The following is a 22,855-nucleotide window of genomic DNA, read 5'->3' as shown; positions in this document are numbered from 1 at the left end:
TATATTTATAACAAGTAATAAAGGAGCTAGTCATCCATTATCATGAATGATAAAATGTTAAACTGGATTCTTTAGTCCAGTTCACATTACATGTAAAAATAAAGCTGTATTATTATGAATACATACAACAGGGACACACAAAGTTTAGTGAGTCTTAATAGATAAGTAACTGAAAATATTGTTGGTTATTGTATTTTATTTTGATTTTTGAAACTTCTCAGAGCACTATGGAAGACCAAGTAATTTTTTATTGGAAGTAAAAATGCTGATTTTATGAGAGTCTCTCTAAGAAACTAACTTTTGAAAGTTTTGACCTTAATTTTTTTCTGTCTTCCATGGAATTTATATCACAGACTAGCTTCTGGCTATATTTAATCTTTTTAAGGATGTGCTTCTGACTGCAAATCTCAGGAGATTATATTGGGTTGGATTTGTGGGTTTTTTTAACTATTATGCAAAAGTATCTTTATCTAAGAGCAGAAAATTTCAAAGGTCACTCCCTCTTATTCATTTTAAACACTATGGTGGACTGATAGAAATATCAAATGGGGTTTTTTTAATTATAAAACTGAACTATGATATTACAAAAGTTGCATATTTGTAGGAGTGCAACTAATTAATTCTACATTTAATTGTATCCTGAAATTTGCAGGGTTTTTTTTCCTAAACTCTTTGCACAGTTTAGACTTTTCAAAAAAGAAAATAATTATAATAAGGAAGAAAAGTAACCAGAATCCATTCCAGAGCTATCAAGTGACACTACTGTTTCCTTCAAACACTTCCTATTTCTTCTAGTGATTTTGGTAAATTATTTTGATAAATCATATATAGTAATGCTGGAGACTAAAATCCTAGTTTAAAATCATTCTATATTGCTCTGACTAGTCTATGTAAAGTCCAGTGTATATACTTCAGAAACTAAGCCTGAAGCTAATTTTTAGGTGTATATAACAAGCACACCATCCTAAGTGTCCCTCTTGATTGAACAAAAATTTGTAATTATAATTAATATTATTATTGTTATTTTCTTCCTTTTTTATCCTATTATACTAACTTTACCTCAACCCACAAGTTGTTGGTTTGTTGGTTTGGTTCTTTTTTTCTTTTCCATTCTCCTCTTCATCCCCTTGGCTACATTGTGCTTACTTACTGGCTGGGGTTAAACCAGAACACAGCTTCATGTTCTACTGACTATATTCACTGACAACATAAAGCAATTTCCTTTAAGTAAGCAAGCAATGCCATTTGAGACAACTTTGGATCCTTCACCTGACCTACACTAATCTTTAGACCCCCTGTGGCAAGACAAATGGTACCATGTGACAATGTGTTTGGTTCAACCAGAGCCTTATATCTCCATTACCTTAGGAACTCAATTAATTCACCTGTACAGAAGTACAGAGTGTTATTTGGCATGGCCTTGATATTTAGAATCTGTGCCCTGTGAGATCAGGAGCTGTGGACCATGTAGGGTATTATAGGACATTTCAAATCACATTATGTGCCTGTGTTTGGACAACTGAATTAAGCTGTGGGTACTAGATGGTGTCAACATTAGTACCAAATAGCAGCGTCACCTTTCTGCTTACAGAGCTTATAATCAATGCATATTAGATGATCATGAGACGGGAGAAATTCAGTAGTATACAATCACAGTAAATGACATTTTTACAGCAGATGTCATCGCAGTTCAGTTCTGCAGGGAAGGTGGGAAGCTTAATTAGGAACTATTAATATAAAGGTAGGCACGAAGTAAAAATTATTTTGGAGGGACAGCACAAGAGCATAGAAAATGACACACACTCCTCAACTAGGCTGCTTGTCAGGAAGGGACACAGGGGAAGAGTATGACGGAAAAGGAATTCAGTGTAACCTGAGGTACCTTCACAGAATGTGCTTGCTTATGTGTTGTTTTAATCTGCTCCTACCTTACTATTTGGCTGTCTCCGCACTTCTCCCCTAGAAAATGGGGTTCAGAGAGAAAGTCTAAGCCCTACTGCCCCCTTGTGAAAATTTTGGTTGTCTCTATCTTTTCTTCCCCCCTGTAGCTCATCAAATCATGTCTGATTATGGCTAGAGTCCCTGGTATTTAGCTATTATTGAATGCAATAATGAAAGAAACCATAGAGATACTTAATTATCTACACAGCAGGTGTCCAATGAAGAAACTTAATTCTAACCTTTTCCTCTGTGATAAGATAATTAGTTGCGTATAATTGCTGCTAATATAAATATTCACTGATTGCAAACTGTGGTCTAAAACCTGTTTCTATTATAAAAACAAAAAAGCAACAACCCTCGCCTATAAAACTACAGGAGTGCTGTATCTCACTTCCAAACAAAGCTTTTGCATGAAGAAAAAAAAACACATCACATTGTTGTGAAATAATAATAGATTGTCTGGACAGTATTAAAAATTTAAGTTATTAATATACAATTTTACACATGTTAAAATTATAACTATTGAAAACAGGTTATAATTATGGCTAACAAATATTCATACATAAAAAAATATATTTTAGTTATACATGCTAATGTTGTTATATTATGTCTGGCTGAGATGGAGTTAATGTTCCCCACAGCAGCCCTCACAGCACTATGCTGTGTGTTGGTAGCTAGAAAGGTGTTGATAAACACCACCTTTTGTCTACTGCTGAGCAGTGCTGACATAGCACCAAAGCTGTCTCTACAACATTTTCCTATAACCAGTAGGCTGGGAGGGGACTTACTTAGGCAGGACAGCTGACTCAACGTGACCAAGAGGATATTCCATACCATATGACATGCTAAAAGAAAGGACAAGAAGATGGAAGCATTTGTAATGTACAACCTTTTCATTCCAAAGCAAGCACTATGATCACTGACACCCTGCTTCCCAGGAAGTGGCTGGACATCACCTGCTTATTGGAAGTAGAAAATATATCTTTTGCTTCCCTTTGCTTTTACACCTGGCCTTTGCTTTTGCTTTATTAAACTGGCTATTTTAACGGATAAGTTTTTCTCCATCTTATTTCCTTCCCCCCGACCCCCTCACCCATTCCTTCTGAGGATGGGAGTGATAGAGCAGCTTGGTGGGTACCTGCTGTCTAGCCAAGGAAACCACAGTTGTATTGGGACAGCAAGAAGTAATGACTGTGTCATGAGATGGGGAAATGATCGTGAATGAGACCAAATCACAGGGATTTTTATTTTTATTTTCCTTCCAAATGACAGAAAGGTATGTAGTTTCAGATCTGAAAGATGGGAAATGGTGAGAAAGGCTTTAGTAAAGTCAGATAGAGAACATCCACAGCTATTCCCTCATCCACTAAGTGGTTCACCTTATAATTTAAGATCAGGTTTGTAACTCTTTTTAATAATACAGTTGTTAAATGCATAGGTACCTGCTATTCATTTTTGCATAAATTCAGTCATAATTTTTCATTGATTTGTTGCTCATTTACCCAGAACTTTAAGAATAAGTTGACCCTCCACACTGGCAAAGAATGGGGAAATTAGAAAGGCATGTGGGGATTGCCTGTGATGGTGAGACAAATCTAGCACCTGCAAATCAATCACCTGTGACATTGTTAATGATACTGACATAACTTTACATGTTTTGATCTCATTATTAAACATTAAGGCACTGACACAGTTCACACAGAAGTTTTGGAAAGGTCTGCATTGATTGTATAGGCATTCAGCCAAATCCTAATTGAGATGACAAAGTGAGAGCCAAACATTTCTTTGCACTGATGTTCAAGATTCTGTACACAAGGGACACAATTTGCCATTGTTTACTGTTTATACTCTTAAGGTTTTGTTGTGAAAAAAATAAAATTAGAAAGGAAAACCAAAGGAACACAGGAGATTTACTTTTTGCAATGCAGTTCTGTGGTGGGAGTTAATTCTCTGTTTGCACAGTTCATTGGGTTCTGAGAATAACTGAGATCAAGTATAGATTTTTATTTTTTTTAATAAAAAAATAATTTCATTATCTCAAGTTGGCTTGCCATTAACCTTTAGAAATGCAATACTTCCAACTAGGAACCCTTTAACAGAATCTCCCTTAAATCCCTTCACCATGAATAGCAATGCCAACAGCACCTTAAGAAGACATTTAGATGTCTTTAAGTTCAAACTTTCTATTTTCTGTCTTGTTTTCACCACATATTTAACACAGGCTAGTAAGACAAAGACTAAATTTTCTTTTCACACTTTACCAAAACAAGGTGCTTCTTTTCCTGCAGCCTTTGTCTTCAATCATCATGGTTGGTACTACGGGCATTTGTTAAAAATGAGCAAGCATACCTAAAAATAGTAACTTGAACACTGACCAGCAAAGTACTGGAAACTATATTGTAATAGGAAACAATATCTTAAAAGAGTCATATGTATTAAAAATTATCTCATAAATTAATCCAGAACTTTTACTCATGAGATGGACAGCTGCAAAACAGGAAGAACACGTAATACTGAGTTGCACTGTATGAGAGATGATACACAGTTAGACTCCAGTCTTCCATGCAGCAGATAAGAGCTAAACTTAGTATGTTAGTATGATGGCTCTGGGTACTGTATAAATATTTGTTTTCCGTAACCAAAATAATGAGATATTGCAACATAATAATAATAATAATAATAATAATAATAATAATAATAATAATAATAATAATAATAATAATAATAATAATAATAATAACAACAACAACAACAACAACAACAACAACAACAACAACAACAACAACAACAACAATAATAATAATATTTCTCAATTATTTTTGCGCTTGTCCTTGATATAAGGACTGATTAGTCTTAAATCAAAATAAGAGGGCATTGTGCAGTGCTGGAAAATGGTTTTTTTCTATAGCTAAGTTTTCAATCATTATTTAGTACTTTTCTTCCACCTTGTTTTCTCTTTCTTATGAAATGTACAGGTTTCAATGACTCAGCAATCATAAAACTATGGGAAAACCTAATATTGATATGTATCATGCTTTTTGATCCAGAAATTCTTTAGACAGGTTTCATACAGTACATCCTCAGACCATTTTCTGACTGCCCAGTCGTGTTTAGTGGAGATCTAGAAACTGAATCACAGAATCACTGAATCACAGAATCACAGAATAAGAACCAGAGAATCACAAGGTTGGAAAAGACCTTTGAAGATCATCAAGTCCAACCATTCCCATCCTATGCTAAACCATATCCCTAAGTACCTCATCAACCCTTTATTTAAACACGTACAGGCAAGGTGACTCAACCCCCTCCCTGGGCAGCCTGTTCCAGGCCCTGATAACTCTTTCAGGAATTTTTTTTTTTTCTAATATCCAATCTAAACCTGCCCTGGCACAGCTTCATGCCATTTCCCCTTGTCCTATCTCCTGTCACCTGGCTGAAGGGACCATCCCTCACTGGTCTACAACCTCCCTTCAGTTAGTTGTAGGTGGTGATAAGGTCTCCCCTCACCCTCCTCCAAGCTAAACAGCTCCAGCTCTGTCAGCCGCTCCTCATATGATTTGTCCTTCAGCCACTTCACCAGCCTGGTTGCCCTTCTCTGCACTTTCTCAAGGACCTCAATGTCCTTCTTAGGGTGAGGAGCCCAGAACTGCACACAGTACTCAAGGTGTGGCCTCACCAATGCCTAGTACAGGGGTAAAACCACCTCCCTAGACCTACTGGCCACACTATTTTTGATACAAGCCAGGATGCTATTGGCCTTCCTGGCCACCTGGGCACACTGCTGACTCATACTCAGTTGGCAGTCAACCAGCACTCCCAGGGCCTTCTCTGACAGACAGCTCTCCAGCCAGTCTTCCCCAAGCCTATATATTTAATATGTCTAATTTAACCAGGGAAACTGGGCCACCTGGTTACTAAATAAAGTAATGCTAATAATATCAAATAACATTTATTCTTTGTGTAATTATTCTGTTCTGTCAATATAGTTTGCAGGGAATAACAGGGCAATATGAGTTTTAAGAGTTTACTTTTAGTTATGAGAACACAGAAACAACAAAGAAACCAATCCACTAATTTCTGCTAAAACACTTAAAATGCATTGAAGTATTTCCTTTTCATTTATTTATTTATTTATTAAAATGCCACATGTTACTATTGCTCGCATTTTGTTAAAGGTATATTAACATCAAAGCAGATTTCATTTTTCTTATGTTCTATATACAGAATATCTCTTACTCTTTGAAGGTTGAAAGAGAACCTTCATTCACTGCACATTACTAAGTAACCAAACTCTTTGAGAATACTTCCTGCTGAGAAGCAAAGGTTGATAGTAGTGGCTAATATAACTACACATTTTTATTCATCTATCTGACCAGATAAATTCTAAGTGCACATTTTAATAGAGCTTAATGAGGTTTCTCGGTGTTTATAGGCTTTGGCTATACCATGGTAATTAGCACTGAGGCATTATTCACTCTTGTCTTAATAAGAGTTTCATTTTAGCCTTTGTAAGAGGTCCTGCTATTTTTTGCTTCATTGCTTTGCTTTATTGAACATTATACGACATAGTAAGCAATTAAGTATGATTGTGGAAGAAATTAAATCACAAAAAGTCCATTAATGGTCAGGCTTAAATCCATAAAAGCAGTGAAACTGAAGTTAAGGTTGAAACCGTACTTACTTTACCTCCTTGTGCCTATGAACTGCAGCTTGTATAGTATTCAAGTTCATGTATTTGTCTCATCTCAGTAACTATACAAAATGTGGAGGAGTAATGACAATGTTTACTACATAATTCAGCATGTCTTTTCATTGTGAGTCTTTCAATAGCTCAATATTTTACTGATTATAGTTTTATCTTTTTTAAGGTAACATTAAAAACGTCCATGAACACTCTGTATGCATGCAAGTGCATATAAACATCTCCAGCTTAACCTATGACTCAGATCTTTTGATCAATATATTTTTATATTTGCAATAAAATCTCTCGAAGATATTTAATCATGAAGACATCTTTATAATGTGCATAAGCAATGTCCTCAAAAGAATCCCTATGCAGACCCAGCAAATATAACTTTTTCAAGTGTTCTTTAAATTCTACATTGAAAACTTCTTTTAAATGATGCATATATTGAAAATATTTTCTACTGCACATTACTGAAATAATGGCTTTTCAAGAAGCTCTGTTAATTCATGCTGAAGAAGGTCTTTTCTGTGGCCTTGAAAAAAAAAAATAAGCCTTCTGTGAGAAGCTTCCAGAAACTTACCCCATGTCCAACAGAACCAATGCCAGCTGGCTTCAAGGCAGACTCACCACTGACCAAGGCCAAACCTATCAGTGATGGCAGTAGTTCCTCTTAGAAAACAAAAGAAGAGGAAAAAAACCACAGAGAACAATTTGCAGACACGAGAGAGAAATGAGAATATGTGTGAGAAAAAACTCCACAGACACCAATGTCGGTGAAGAAGCAAGGGGAGGAGGTGTTACAGGCACCAGAGCAGACATCCCCCTGCAGAGCATAGAAAAGACCATGGCACAGCAGGCTGTCCCCTGCAGCCCATGCAGTTTGATGAGGAGAAAGTATCTACCTGCAGCTGGTGGAGGACCCTACAGTGGAGCAGGTGAGTGCACCCACAGAAGGCTGTGACCCTATGGGAAGCCTTCACTGGAGAAGGCTCCTGGAAGGACCTGTGGATCCACAAGGAGAGAGGAGACCATGCTGGAGCAGGTTTGATTGCAGGACTTTTGACCCCTGTGGAGGACTCACACTGGAGCAGTTTGTTTCTGATCGTCTGCACCCCGTGGAAGGGACCCACACTGGAGCAGTCCATGAAAAACTACCTCATGGGAAGGAATCCACATTGACGAAGTTCATAGAAGATAGAAAGGGAGCAGGGGAAGAGTGTGTGGGGCTCACCTGAGAAGGAAGGAGTGGCAGAGACGACATGTGATGAACTGACTGCAAACCCTGTTCCCTGTCCCCTTGTGTTCCTGGAGGGGAGGAGAAAGAGAAATCAGGAGTAAAGTTAAGCCTGAAAAGAAGTGAGGGGTGGCAGAAAGGTGGAAATCCAGCTTTTTGTTAAACAAGCTTGAAATAATAGAAGAAAAATAGTGTTGCCTTGGGAAAAAAACTTTTCAGACTTCAGAAAGAAGGGGATGATATCTTTGAACTTTCTATAGAAAGTTGTAATTATGTAAAATTAGGTTGACCAATAATAGTTTTAAAGAGGTTAATAACTTTAAAGTTGTTTATAGTTTGGATTTTATTTTTGAAAGGACAAAACCTTGAACTTTTCTTTCCTACTGTAATTGTAGATTGGAATTAGGGATATTAATTCTTGCCATGTAACAGATATGTAACCTCTTGTAAGCTTACAACTTGCAATAGAACTCGCACAGGAAGGAACAATCACATTCCCAACAGCACTTTATCAGATTTTTATTATGCAGTAATAGCAGAAATCCCACCTCACCCTCTGAACATATCACTCCATAGAGGAACAAAAGTGTCCTGTGATAAGAAAGCTGTGGAGTATCAGTGACAGCAGTTTAGAATAAATATCCACTTCCTCAATCTCAATATTTCCTAAAGCTTCAATGAATATATGTAATGGAGAATTAAAAAGTCATTAAATAGCAAAGGAGGGAAAGCAATTATTAAATACTATATAGAATACATATTTCTTTTTTATTATTATTATTATTTTGTCTTTATTTAGTGTTATCTGAACAAGTCTGAGATAGAGGTTATCAAATTACTTAATCAAATGAAGGACTGATTAGTAACAGTAAAAAAGTAATTGTCGTAGACTACAAAGTAAAAAATTCTATCATACATTAAAAGTTTGGATGTTAGCATTACAACATGTCCTAGTAGGGACAGAAATACTCCTGCAGGGTCTGTTCAGATTTCTTCTGACCAGAAAGTTCAGAATAAGCAGGATGAATGTCTCTTTTCAATGAAACACTTTCCTACATAAAATTCCCCTGCAGACAAATGCTGACACTTTCATTTCATTTATATTTATATCCCACGTCAAAGTTAACAGTAACTGCAGTATGGAGATGGTAGAGAGCATTTTGTGGTCTAAGGCACTAATTAAGCAATTTATTCAAAGCCAGGAAATAAGTTTTACAACGTAGACCATAAATACTTTAAATACTCCTTTTACCAAAGAGCACCTTGAGAACTGCTTACTCTTCATAGACAGATATAGAAAAGTGATGTGATATCACTGTGGTAGAGCATTGCTGACACAAGGAAAAGTAGAAGAGTCAATGACTAGAAGTTGGAATCAGAGAAAAATCAACCTTGAAATAAGGTGCATTTTCCTAGCTGTGATGGTAATTAAACATTGGAAAAGCTTCCATAGGAGGCAAAGGACTAACCAGTGCTTGCAGTCTTTAAAATGAGCTTAGCTGTCTTTAAAAGTATAACCCTTTAATCAAGTCTCTCAGATAAAAATCATGCATGATAGGAACTTGAAAAGGAAGCACTGGAGTTGCATGTTCAGCATGGTCCTTTCTGGCAATGAAATTTAGAATGATATAAGGCACTGGCTCATGTATTTCTTATTTACCTCTGAATAGATCGAGATAAGTATTGTATTTAATATCTGCAGATCTGTGTGAGAGAATGACTAAAAGAAAATCTTAAATTATATGTTCCAGGATAATTTTCTCCCATCCTGTCTTATCCTTCAGAGGTGAAGACTAACTCACTTAAGTTTCCACCTTTTTCAGCTTTTCTCCATTAACATCAAACAAGGGTTACAAAACATGAAACTTGAAAGGAGCGGATCTGTTTCCTTATTTAGTACACAGACTCCTCTCTGACTACTGGTTACCCTTTGTTGTCCACCAGCTCAAGTGCCAACTAACATATATATTTTGGGTTAGGAAATTACTTTTTTTCAGATGCAACTCAAAAAGGTCTCTGAGAAAAGTGCCCATACTTTTCCATATGGAAGTATGATTTACCTGACAGGATAACATAGGCAATGGTATCATAATCTAGTATTTTTATGTAATAAAGATTTCTTGACTTTGTATGAGTATTCGACATCGAAGCCAAGATAAAGATGTTTTGGTTTCTCATGCTCCCTTCCTGTGGTGCAAAGTTTATTTAACTCATAACTGAAAGACTATTCTATATAACTATTTTAAGGCATTTTGGTGAAATTTTACTAACAGTGGCATAGAAAAATCAAATCAGATTTTTTTTACTCCATTAAACCCTTGGAAATGTGGAAAAAAACATTGTTTTTCAGTCGAGCTCTTAAAAACGTATATAATCTGATAGATTATCTGAACTGATTTATATGAGATTTACATAGATCACTGAAACTAAGTATATATGCCTGACTGGGTGGGAAGAGATATTAAAAAAAAAAAAAAAAAAACTAAAAGAAAAAATTAAGCATCGATCTAGTGGACTGAGATAAATAACGTAAACATTCTCAATAACATTTTGTGTCATACAAGTTTTGATGGTTCCATTTGAGATGTCTCCAGAGACTGAAGCAGTCCTAAAGCTGTTTACAAGATTTGTCAGTAACAAAATATTTTGACACTGTTATTTTAATTAAACTTAGTCTGTTTTATTGACATAAAGAAAGAGTCTGATGCAGCAGGCCTAATTAATCATAAGGATCATGTTTTCCCTATAAGAGAAGAAAAGGACCAAAAGGCAGCAATTCTGGATTTTTTCCTGGAATATAAAGAAGTCTGGCCTGTCTAATTCAGGGGCATTTTGAGTATCTTTTTCATAATGCAGTATGTATATAAAGAGAGAAATACAGGTATGTCCTGGTTTTGGTCAGGATGGAGTTAACTTCTTTTGTAGCAGCGGATGGAATGCTGTGTTTGAGTGTTAAAATGAAAGCAGTGCTGATAACACCCAGATGCTTTTAGTTGAGTCAAGCAGTCAAGGACTTTCTCAGCTCTTCATATTTCTCTATTCATGAGAAAGGAGGGACGAAGCCAGGACAGGTGACCCAAACTGGCCAAAGAGAGTATTCCATGCCAATTACGTCCTGCTCAGTATAAAGGGGGGCTGATGGGAGGAGGAGCGGGCGGCTCCGGGACGCGCGGTTTTTGGGGGACGGTCGGGTTCCAGGACAGCTCTGGGTGGCACAGCCTGAGTAATGGGTTCGGTGAGAAACTGCATTGTGTATCAACAGTTTCATATATTTTTTGCTCTAAAGTCCTGTTAGCATTGTTATATTTTATCTTTCTGCTATTTTAGTAAACTATCCTTATCCTATCCCACAGGCTTTTGGTTTCTTGATTTTGGGGTAGTTATTTGCCCCTTCCTTTTCCCTTCCCTTGCCTCACCTCCCCCCTCCCCTTCTCCTCCTCCTCTTCTACTTAGGCAGCTGTGTGGATCTCACCTCTCAGCTGGGGTAAAACCACGACAAGGTACTGTATAAAAATTCAAATTAATAAGAAACCTAAACCCAGTAACAAAGTACAGCAGTAGAGAGGAGTAACATTCTTAAACAAACAAACAAAGAAAGAAAAACCAACAAAAAAACCACTGCAAGATTAGTCTCAAAAACCAGACAGATTTTAAATGCTAACAAAAGTCTTCTACAATAGTCCTAAGCAGAAATATTTTAATTAACCATCACACTTTCCAGGACTATAGCAAACACTTTCTCCAAAACTGTTTTACAAAGATGAATCTCTCATCATTGATGGTTGTTATGCAAAGTATCTGGAAAAGTTCGCAGAACAAGAAGTAACACCAGCAATCATTCAAAACAGCAAATGTATCCTTTATCAAGATAAAAAAGTATCAGAAAATAATAACACAGAAATGTATTCCAGGTTGCCTGTACAGATGATTATTTTAAAGAATATAAGCTTGAATGCCTTCTATGTTTTCAAACAGATATTGCCAGCAAAACGTTTAGTTAAAATGAAACAGGTGTCAGCTCAAAAATGAGTGCAACAAATTAACATATACATATCAATAAATATTCCCTAAAACACTCTGTAAATTTCAATTCATTGGATTACTTTTGTCTTTATTGCCTCCAAATATTCATAAAATTGAATTATACCAGACTATACAGTCGTACAAGGCTATATTCATTTATATATGAGAGTACTTCTGCAGAACAGAACTAAAAAAAAAAAATTTAAAAAAGGGAAAAAAAGGTGGTAAAAGTAAGACTTGCAATGCTGCTCAGTGGTAAAACAGTACCACTGCTTAGGATGAATCGGAACATTTGTTCAACTCCAATTACCCCAACTTCTTCCCATCTCCATCCTTCTATCTCCTGCCCCATGTTCCCAGCTTGCAGTGTGCCATGAGTGTTTTGTGTGTTGTACCACAACTTTTTGAAAGGGTAGATAATGGCACGACAAGGGGGAATGGATTAAAACTAAAGGAAGGAAGGTGTAGATTAGATATTAGGGGGAAGTGTTTTACAGAGAAAGTGGTGAGGTGCTGGAACGGGCTGCCCAGAGAGCTGCTGGATGCCCCATCCCTGGAAGTGTTCAAGGCCAGGTTGGATGGGGCCCTGGGCAACCTTGTGTAGATCTGGGCTGGAGGTTGGTGTCCCTGCCTGTGGCAGAGGGGTTGGAGCTCTATGATCCTTGGGGTCCCTTCCAACCCAGACCATTCTATGATTCTATGACTTAGAGATGTGATAATAACTTATCTGGAGACTTTCCAAACAAGCAACATTAAAAAAAAAGTTGCTTTCATAATAGTCAGTGTGGGACTTGGTTGATTTCACTCTAACCAAGTATTAATACAGACAGAAATAAGGAAGTCTGAAAACTAGAAACTAGGTGGACTAACTCAGGAGATATCTACCTTCTATACAGTTAAATGGAGTGAATTCCACCCTAGGTCAGGTAGTTGATGTTTGTACTTAATCACATTCGCTTGTCTATCCTAGGATCCCTTCACCCAGTGTCTTGAATGTCTCATCATCTGTCCCAGTGCAAGGCTGCTTGCACTCCAGCCACTGCTTTGCACTGAATGCACCTCTTCCTGCTCAACTTCTCAAGTCGTCCTAAGGACACTATATTCACCCACTTCCACACTACAAGCACACAAGGAAGTCCACTGTCTCCCTCTAGTCTCAGAGTCCATAATTCTACAACTGTGCACACATTTCTAATTCACAGTTTGTTTCCACTGTTCCATGACTATACACAGATACTTGAACTGGACTGCTCATTTTGTGGATTCTACAAGGGGAATATGAGGACCTCACTCATCACACTGCTACCAGGCACTTCCTCACTGCCTGCCTGTTCTTAGGTTATGGGAACCATTCTTCAGTGCAACTTATTTAAAGCCCTCTTCACTGTGTTAGCAAGCTTGATTCCAGACTTGCTGCCCTACCTTGTCAGATGCATTTGTCCCTTCCCAGCAATGATTATTTTTTATTAAGAGTCCCATACTCATTATATCCAAAGCTAAGTTTAAGACATGACCTGTGCACCAAGGATTAAGCCACTCCTCAGTTTCCCTGCCATAGCATGATTGAGGAGATGTATCAGCAGAATTCCTACTCCCTTCAAGCTCATCCCCAAAACTTTGAGATCACTCTTGGTACAGTCCATATCTGCTCTGACAATGTAGTTAGTGCAGATCATATGTAAGCAGCAAGGGATAATGCTCCAAGAACCAGATGGATCTTGAGTCTTTCTGCAACATCCTAACTCTGAGCTCCCCAGAGGCATCAGATTTCCTGAAATACCTATGTTGCTTTGGTGGATGATTTGTTCATTACCTGAGCCTTCAGTGACTTTCACCTGGATTTTTCTCTTCATGTGGACACTTGGTTGAGGCTCTTCTGACTGACTACTTCCACAACAGATCTCATTTGTCAACACCAATTTCCATTCCACTATTCCAGTCCTGAAATAATAAAGCTACAAGTAGAGAAGAATCTTTCATTCTTCTAGAAGTCATAAGCTTACAGACAACTCTACTTTGGCAGTCCACATCCACTGTCACCTTCACATATATTTTTTTTTATCTGTTTTTTTCCAAGACAATATGCACTGAGTCACTTTGACATGACCTCTGAACAGCCCCACAGTCTTGAACAGTTTCTGGACCTCTCTTCAACCCCTGCTGAGCTAACTATTGCAACAAACACAGTTTGTGTTAGCTGTCCCTGCTATCCTTAGTGGTCTTATAAAAAGATTGTGACTGCTGATCTCAAACCCACTGTGCAAAAAAATTGATTCTCAGACACTATACCTTTCTGAAACTCTTCCCTCCAAGGGAAATTGCTACATCTTCTTCTTCAGGAAGATTGCTACTTCTCCATTTTCAAAATAGGCATGATACAGGATGGTAGTCCTAGCTGTGAGCAGTATCATAAGTTTGAATTAAATATTTTATACAAAACAAACACTGAAGTGATATCTTTAGGAGAAAAATAATAAGGAGAATAAGCAACAAGATTTAACTTAAAATAAAATTAATCATATTTTAAAAATTCTGTAACAACTTAGCATCATATTTTAGGGGTTCTTTAAATGAAAATTCAATTAAAATGTATTTTAGATGTGAACTTAAGATTTTATGCACCTATAAGTGAAAAGAAAGCAAAACCAAAACAAAAAAAAAAACACAAAAAAAACCCAAAAAAACCCTCAAAACAACTCTAACTTATTATAATTATTTAGCTACTGTTCCTTAACATGTATTGACCACAGAGCTTGGTTTCATTTGGTGCATTGAATTAAGCTGAAAGTTCATTTGGCACTATTCAGAATTAGATTCTAGACATCCTTTGCAGAAGGAAATCTCTTTTCTGATACCAGTTTAGCAGCAGTAAATCTTTATGAATGTAATAGATAAGCAATGCTGAGGTGCCTCTGATTACTGGTGTCTGGTGTTGCTGATACATACACCTATGCACCTTCTGACACATGGCCCCTTCTCCTGGTGCAGGCATCCATGCCTCTCTTGCACCCATTTCCATCCAGTAGCATTATGTGGATGCTCAGTCTTCCTGACCCAATGTCTCGCCCCTGTTGCTGGATCTTCTTTTCACTTACCTTGGTTCCTCCAGTTTCCTACTGTGAGACCTTGCAGCACTCACACATGGTGAAATTAGACAATGAAAGTGAAATCAGTCAGATAGCAAAGAAAAGATTTAATAAGAAGATAAGGATAGATTGTGGTGATGGGCTTGGTCAAGCAAGCCTAAGGACCCACAGCCTGCTCACACAAAACAGACCACACCTCCTTTATCCCTCCTTCTCTCTATTTCCCATCTCTCTTTTCCTTCTCCATCCATCCCCTCTTGTCCCCACCTTTGGCCCTTCCCCTAAGCATCCCTTAGTCTGTTTTTGCTGAGTCCCTCAGGTGACCCTCATAAACTCAATGCTTATGCTCATCTTGTTTCCCCTATTTTGTCTGGGTTATAACCACGTTATATTCAAAGCTGTGCATGTAGTTTATTAATGGCTCATCAATTAGTGGGTGAAGAATTGTCATTGTTATTGTCTTCCTTATCAGTTTTGTCTCTGTGTTGTTTATCTTTTTTCTTGCCAGTTTTTATTGTCTTTGAACTGAAATGGTCTTTGACCTGATAACGTTAATGAAGCAGATGCTCTCACATTCTACATGCCTTTAAAGAGACTTTTAAGTATTTGAAACTATCACTACCATAAGACATTAGGGTAGCCTCTGAAACTGCTAACCAATCAGAACACAATGACATATTTGATGCCCATCTGTTCAATAATATTGCACCCAAAGCCCAAAAGGTTGGACAAGAGATATGACAAAGCAGATGGCAAGTAGTGCTGCTGATGATCAAAGGTGTAATGGGTTTGGGGAATATTTAGAATCCCCATCCATTCTTCATGGAAGAAGAAAAAAATATTGATAAAATAGCAAATTACAGTTTACACTTCACTCCTTCCAGCTGTAAGGTATTTTAACTTAATTGTTTTCTCATATATCCAAAACCAGAAACCATGTCAAATAAAAAGGAAAATTTTTCGTTAAATAACATTACCAAATCTTTGTTTGCCTTTCACTTAAAACTTACATACTTTCTGTATAGGTAATGAATTTACGTTCTAATACAGATTAAGAAAAATTCCAAATTAGAATAGGTAATAATCCAATATTTACATTACAAATTAGCTGAACCACATTAAAAATATATAAATTATTTTAAAAAATAAATAAAATACATTGTTAAAAATCTACTGGCCTAATGTTTTTCTCTGATATTTTGAATGAATAATTCCATTTTGTTGTCATAGCATATGATAATTCACGGTGAAAGTTCCTGGATCAATAAAAATAAATTACAGAAATAATTTATCATGGATTTTCACTTGAACAAAACAAAAATGCTGCACTACTTCAGTATTTCCTCTTGGAACTATTTCATTTTATTAACAAATTACTGAACAAATAAGAATAAATTGCTGGCTACCTAATTTTGTTTGTTTTTCTTTAGGACATATGGGGAATGAATTTCAAGTCCTTATTCCAAGTAGAGGAAAAAGTAACATCAGCCGAATGTACCAAAAATGGCCTTTTATTCTTCATCATCACTAAAAGCATTAACATCAAAAAGAAAAGCATATTTCAAAGGTTTAGTTATTTGTTTCTGAAGACAAAACCTGTTTCTCATCTATTCCAGGGAAGTGAATGAATGACATTTTAGTAAGTCAGTGTATGGCACAGCTTCGTGCTATAGACTGCACCATGAACAGGCCAGTATGGTTAAAAGCCATAATATGGACAGTGTAATAAAATTATTTCCTACAAATGTAGGATCCAACTCTCAGGTCCACAAAAGTATTCAGAAGCTTATAGCCCATATTATCTTTTAAGCGGCTTCATATTTAACGAGTAGCAACAAGCAGATTCAAGGAGACTGATATGGAAACCCAGGGACTCTCCTGCTATTTTTTTTTCACTCAGTCCAACCACTTACTAGTCTTCTGTAAGTAGGAGGCATAGAGGATGGGCAGCAGCAGAATGAACCAAGAGGAAATGTGGGTATTGCACACTGTTCAGTCACAGCATACGTGTTTCAGGGAAATTCAATGATCCTTAGTGGACAGCACAGAACAGCCCCGAGATGATTCAGTATAACCCAAAATATGAGTAATGATAAGGGAGTGGGTCCAGAGTGAGAATGTTCTTTTCCCAACTACTCAACAATGTAAAACAAAGAGAAGAATACACTTTGGAATAAAATACGATTCATTCCTGAGGATGAAGAGAAGCAAGAGACAATACTAGACATAGGAAACATTAAAGAAGCATCCATGAATACATCTTTAGTTGCATATGACTGGTCATTGTCAGCGGATGTGGATAGAACTGTTTCAGTGATAGATAAGATTTGCAATTAGATTAATATGATCCAGTTCCAGGGACCAAACCTCTTTAAAAAAAAAACAAAAAAAAAACAAAAAAATAAGAGCTGTAGGCAGTGAGTCAGTCATTACTCAATGTTCTTGAAATATGCAGATAGCTGCAGGAAAATGATTAACAATACCTGTGTTGGAATCCACTGCATATAGTACACTGAACCAGCTAGTAGGATCACTCAAATCTGCAGCAAAAATGTGCATTTAAAATTGACATCTGGCATAGGATATGACAAGTTTTTGAAATGCATTTTAGAGACTGACACTACTTTGAATCCTTAAATATTAAAATAATTTTCCTATTAAAAACACAGGTATGGGACAACAGGTATGGGACAACTAAAAGCTTTTCATTAAGAAAAAGAAGGAAATAGTCTAACAGAAGTACCTAGAGGTAGAACATCAAGAAAAAGAATTTTCTGATGCAGAGAAGGAAACAATACTTCATTTGTGAAAAAAAAAATAATTTGCTGATGTATTAATAGGTCTGAATACAGAAAAGCTCAAGCTTGCATCTATATATGTGGCAAACTAAGTGGAAATAAAAAATGTAAAGCCTAGAGTAGACTGAAGAATTAGAGAATGTCAAAAAACTTCTAAGTCAAACTTGACTGAATAACAGTTTCCAAGAAGGTTGCCTCTCTAACTCTTTCATTTCAGTTTTTCCACAGTCTAGCAATAACCATCATTCAAGTGCCAAACATAATGTGTCTATTGAAATTACAATGTAGGAATTATGCACAATAGGGATTCACAGCCTATTCTATTATGATGTTATACTGCTACTATGAACATAAAAGACATTAAACTCAGTTGTACAGAGAATACATCCACCAAAAATTCCTTAGAGGAATTTTCACACTGAGAAAGTCATCATTCTGTGAAGAAACTCTTTGATCTGGGGAGGAGATAACTGTTGTATATCCAAGTTTTGCTGGAAGCACACAGTGTTGCTAAAATACTGGGAAAGATGCAGTCCTCCATGTTGTTGTGTTAGAAAGCACAGAATCTTTGAACACCTTAATACCTTTTAATTAATACCTGTTCTGTCAACTGTCAGATGTCAGACAAAGCAATTTCCACAAAATGCCTATACCAAATGTATAAAATTCAGAGTATGTAAACAAAAATGATATTTAAATAATCCTGCCATACATCAGAACACCCACCATGAAAATAACAGACAATCCCAGATCTATGCAAAAAAGACAGAAAATTAAATAAAGAATGTTTTTATTCATTAGCATATTTACTATGAATGCTATATTCAGTTCTACTCAATTCTTCTCCAAACAGTATCAATAAAATGAGCTCCCCCACAGAAAAGTAAATACGAAAGGTTTGACTTTGGCAGCAGCAAATGAATCACTTCTAAGGACATCATGACACACGCAGGAGTAGTGACAGAGCACATCTGGCTACAGGTCAGAAATGCTTGTATGTATCTTCAAAAATAGCAATTGGGCACAATCTGCCTTGAAGGTTAGGCTTTCTGGCCAGCCTTACAGTGTTACGGTCCTGAAAATGTTCTGGAGAAAATAATTTATTTTACAAATCTATGAATATTTGTGTTTATTTTCTTCTCTACTTCTAAAACCAGGAACAGTTAACATTAAAAAAAAAAAAACAAACCCAAAGCCAAACCCCCACACAGAAAGAAAACTTCTGTTTACTTCCTTGTTCTGGTATACAATTGTTTTCTCGGTTATTGAAGTCTTACAATGTACTCTGAAAATCTTATCATGATCCTTACCCAGACTTTACAAACTATAGACTTCATTCCTTACTTACTTGGAACAAGCAATAATTTTTACATTTGTTTTTCTAATAGAAGATTTATAATTGCTACATTACTGTTTACAGTCTTAATCCACAAGGAGAGAGTAAATTTTTATTTTATAGCTCCCTTTTTAAAACTTGGAGATTTTTATGTCTTTATGAATATTTGCAACCATTTGGGTCATAAATGTCAGCATTGCATTTTATGGTTATTAATAAAAAAGCAAAAAGAAAACACCTGTTATCCCAGTGGATGAAATAAAAGTATATTCCTACGTAGTGACAGACTATTCTTATTTAATGGCACTAACTGTTAAAGAATTGTCCTGCTGCTGGCCAGGCCAGAATTAACCTCCCCAAGAAGCCCAGGTGAGCTGAGTGAGAATAGCCCAGGCTATTCTCCATACCACCTGCCATCACTTCCCCATTAATGGGTCTGGCTGGGGAAGGACACTTGTGGGTATCTTCAGGGCAGTCTGAGTGTACTTGGGTTTCTTGAGTTGGCCAGTGCTTTGTAGTCCCTGGGTTCCTCGTGTAGGCCAGTGCTAAATACTGGGTAAATGTCTTGGGGAGCAAGGCATTTGTTAATATTTGAATATATGTGTTTTAAGATGTTTATTGGGATGCATCCTTAATTATGCATGCTTTAGTATTGATCTAAATTTATTAGAGATAAAAAACCATGCTATCTTAAAGTGGTTGAATAAAATGAAAGTACAACATAAATTTCTTAGGATTATATGTTACACTTCAGTAAACATGGCTGGTAGAGCTGAACACTCTCATGAGATCAATTTTTTTTTCATTCATCTTGCCTAAGAACTGCTGCTTCCCTTGTGTTCCTTTCTTTTGCCTTTTATCTGTATATGTGACATAAATATATACATCTGTATTTTTCTACAGTGTATATATGTGTGCATAACTGCTCTGCATTACAACTATTTGATCATACTTGTAGCAATGTTAGTTATTTTGTAAGCCTAAATGCTAGCTGAAAGGCTTGATAGCTGATAGAACGTTTTCAAATAACTTTGCATGTTGCATATCGAAGATTGAACTCAAAGGCACATCATTAGTACAAAGGAAAATGAAGAAAAAATGAAACACAACAAAAAAATTTCACTGGGTTTCAATATACATACTCTTTGAAAAAGTTTCCTAATCTAAACTCATCCAAAAGTCTTGGACATCCCTTTACCGAACACTTAAAGATTGTTTTACCATTTTACTGGGTATAAAACATTAAACATAAAGAGAACTCTTAATTCTTTCAGTTTATTCATTACCTACTAAAATATTTTATTTATAGGTAATGACAAGATATTACATTTGAACATGTACTTTTCAAGGAGGGCTGTATGCTCTCAAGATGTTTAACATATCGTTTTGATTCAATTCAACAGAAACTTTATTGTTCTTCTAAATGTTTTTATATTCTGCTCTTAGAATCTTGAAATCCTGATAATTGAGAGGAAACCTTAGAAACCAGACTGTTGCAAAATGCTAACCATTAAATTATAGTACTTCCTACTTCTTTCGCAGACCATCAGCTCAAGGTACAATGCAAAATCCATCTGCCATAAGATCTTTACTCTTGTTCTAGCATAGCAATTGGAGTCAGGACACTTTCAATGACAAGTCCTCCATTGGAGAATTCTCCAGAATATGTAGCTGACAGCCTATTTTGATGACCTCGAGGACATGCTTCAAAACGTGTTTATACAGGCAATTTTCAAAATGTTCCACTACAAATTAGTTTTGTACTGTTATAATTTGTTGACAAACTTCTGTCTATACTCTATGAATTTTGTTTGCAGTAATCATTTTCTATTTTAATTTTCCCTACTGCTAGAAAGTTAAATATAAAAACCTTAAAAAAAAAAAAGCCTATGCATGTTCATAAAATGGAACAATAATTAGTTGACAATGTTTACAAGTACGCTTAATGTTGGAATTTTCCACTAGTTATATTGTATAATTTCAGTTACCTTTGCTGTACTTATAAGTAAATATTATAAATAATCTTTCTGAATGTTTGGATTTCAGCTGAGATGGAAGTTAATTTTCTTCATAGTAGTGAGTATGTTTTGGATTTGTGTTGGAAACCGTGTTGATAGTAGTAGGATAACACTCCAGATGGAGCTGTTGAAGGGGATGCTGCAGTGCAGACCTCAGACTGCAGGAAGGACCTAGACCTTTCTCCTGGGGTGATAAGTGGGAGGTACAAGTGGAGGACCTCCCACAGCAGGTGGCTGAGCTCCCGGAGGTAGTCAGAAGGCCATGTATTTTCAGGGTGGATGAGAAGAAGATAGCTAGCGTGGTCTGTAGTGGGCCCACAGCCCACAGTCAGTCAACAGCTCCCCTACCAGCAGACAGAGAAGTGGGGGATGCCAATAATGCAGAAGAATGCCATTTGCAACACCAAGGAGCAGCAAGGGAAAGAGAGTTCATCTTCATCACTCTGCAGAATAAAGAGGAAAGACCTGCCACATCAGAGAGATGATGGAGCTGAGTAAGTCACACCAACTTGCTCACCGTCTAACAACCAGCACAACTAAGAAAAGACAATGGGTGATAGTGGTAGGAAATTCTCTTCTGAGGGGTACCAAGGAACCCGTTTGTTGACCTGAACGATTCTCTAGAAGGATGTGCCCCTTACTGGGGGTTTGGGTCAAGGTTGTCACTGAGAGATCAGTATTATCTGCTGCTGTTGTTTCATGTGAGCAGCAGTGGTACGGCCAGTAGCAGTCTGAGGAACATCATGAAGGATTACAGAGGCCTGGGAGCAGCGGTAAAGTACTCTGGAGCCCAAGTATTTTTTTCATCAATCCTCACACTCAAAGGGAAGGAGTTTGAAAGGGTCGTTAGAATGTTAGGTCAAGAAATGGTTACTGGACTGGTGCCACAGACAGAGCTTCAGGTAATTAGACCATGGGACTGGCTTTGAGAAACCTGTATTTTCAACAGAAAGTATTTATCCAGTTCCATAGTTTATATACTGGGTTTATGTATTTTTTCACTCTATCTGAAGGACCAGGAGTATATGGTGAAGATTGTTTTGGGGTTTTTTTTTGTGTGTGTGTATATACTCACTAGTGTATACACACAGAGACTGCCTCTTCAGCTATTGTAGCATATATAGAGAGATTGACTTAGCTTCAGCTCTTTGACAGCTTTAACATTATATAGTCTTTTGTCATACAATCAAGCCTTCAGTCCCTTTGACTCCTTATCAGTCAGCTCAGTGCAGCAGACTGATGCAACTACCAAAGGGTCAGCTGCATGCCAAGGCTTTCAGAGGGAAGCTCAGAAATTAAGTGCTCTGTCTGGAAAAATGGACTGTGAAAGCATTCAAGAAACTGATGGACTGGAACTGCTTTGAAAAAAATGTTGCTAAACACAAAGTATTTGTATTTCCAAGTCTAAAAGCCTAAAAGCAGTAAAGCATCCTTTCTGATACAGTGATTTTCAAATCTATATGAACATTTAATATATTAAAAATTGTGCTATTCCTATGATTTTTTTAAATCATAGAATATGTTTTCAAATGTTCAACAAACTGCTTCCAATTTTCAAAAATCTGTTTGATAAGGTACCATTAGGTGTGTGTAATTTTAGACTGCTTTTCCTGTTTATATGGAATCCTTGATAGCAAAGTCCATGTTTCTAACATACTGTTTCCATTTTAATGATGTGTAATTTATGAAAAATTTATGATAAAAAATAAAGTTTTGACACATAATTTATAAA

The sequence above is a fragment of the Gallinula chloropus genome (genome assembly GCF_964237585.1).
Source record: "Gallinula chloropus genome assembly, chromosome: 1".
In the NCBI taxonomy this organism is placed as follows: domain Eukaryota; kingdom Metazoa; phylum Chordata; class Aves; order Gruiformes; family Rallidae; genus Gallinula; species Gallinula chloropus.
The sequence above is the reverse complement of the archived record's forward strand: the minus strand, read 5'-3'. Positions refer to the sequence as shown.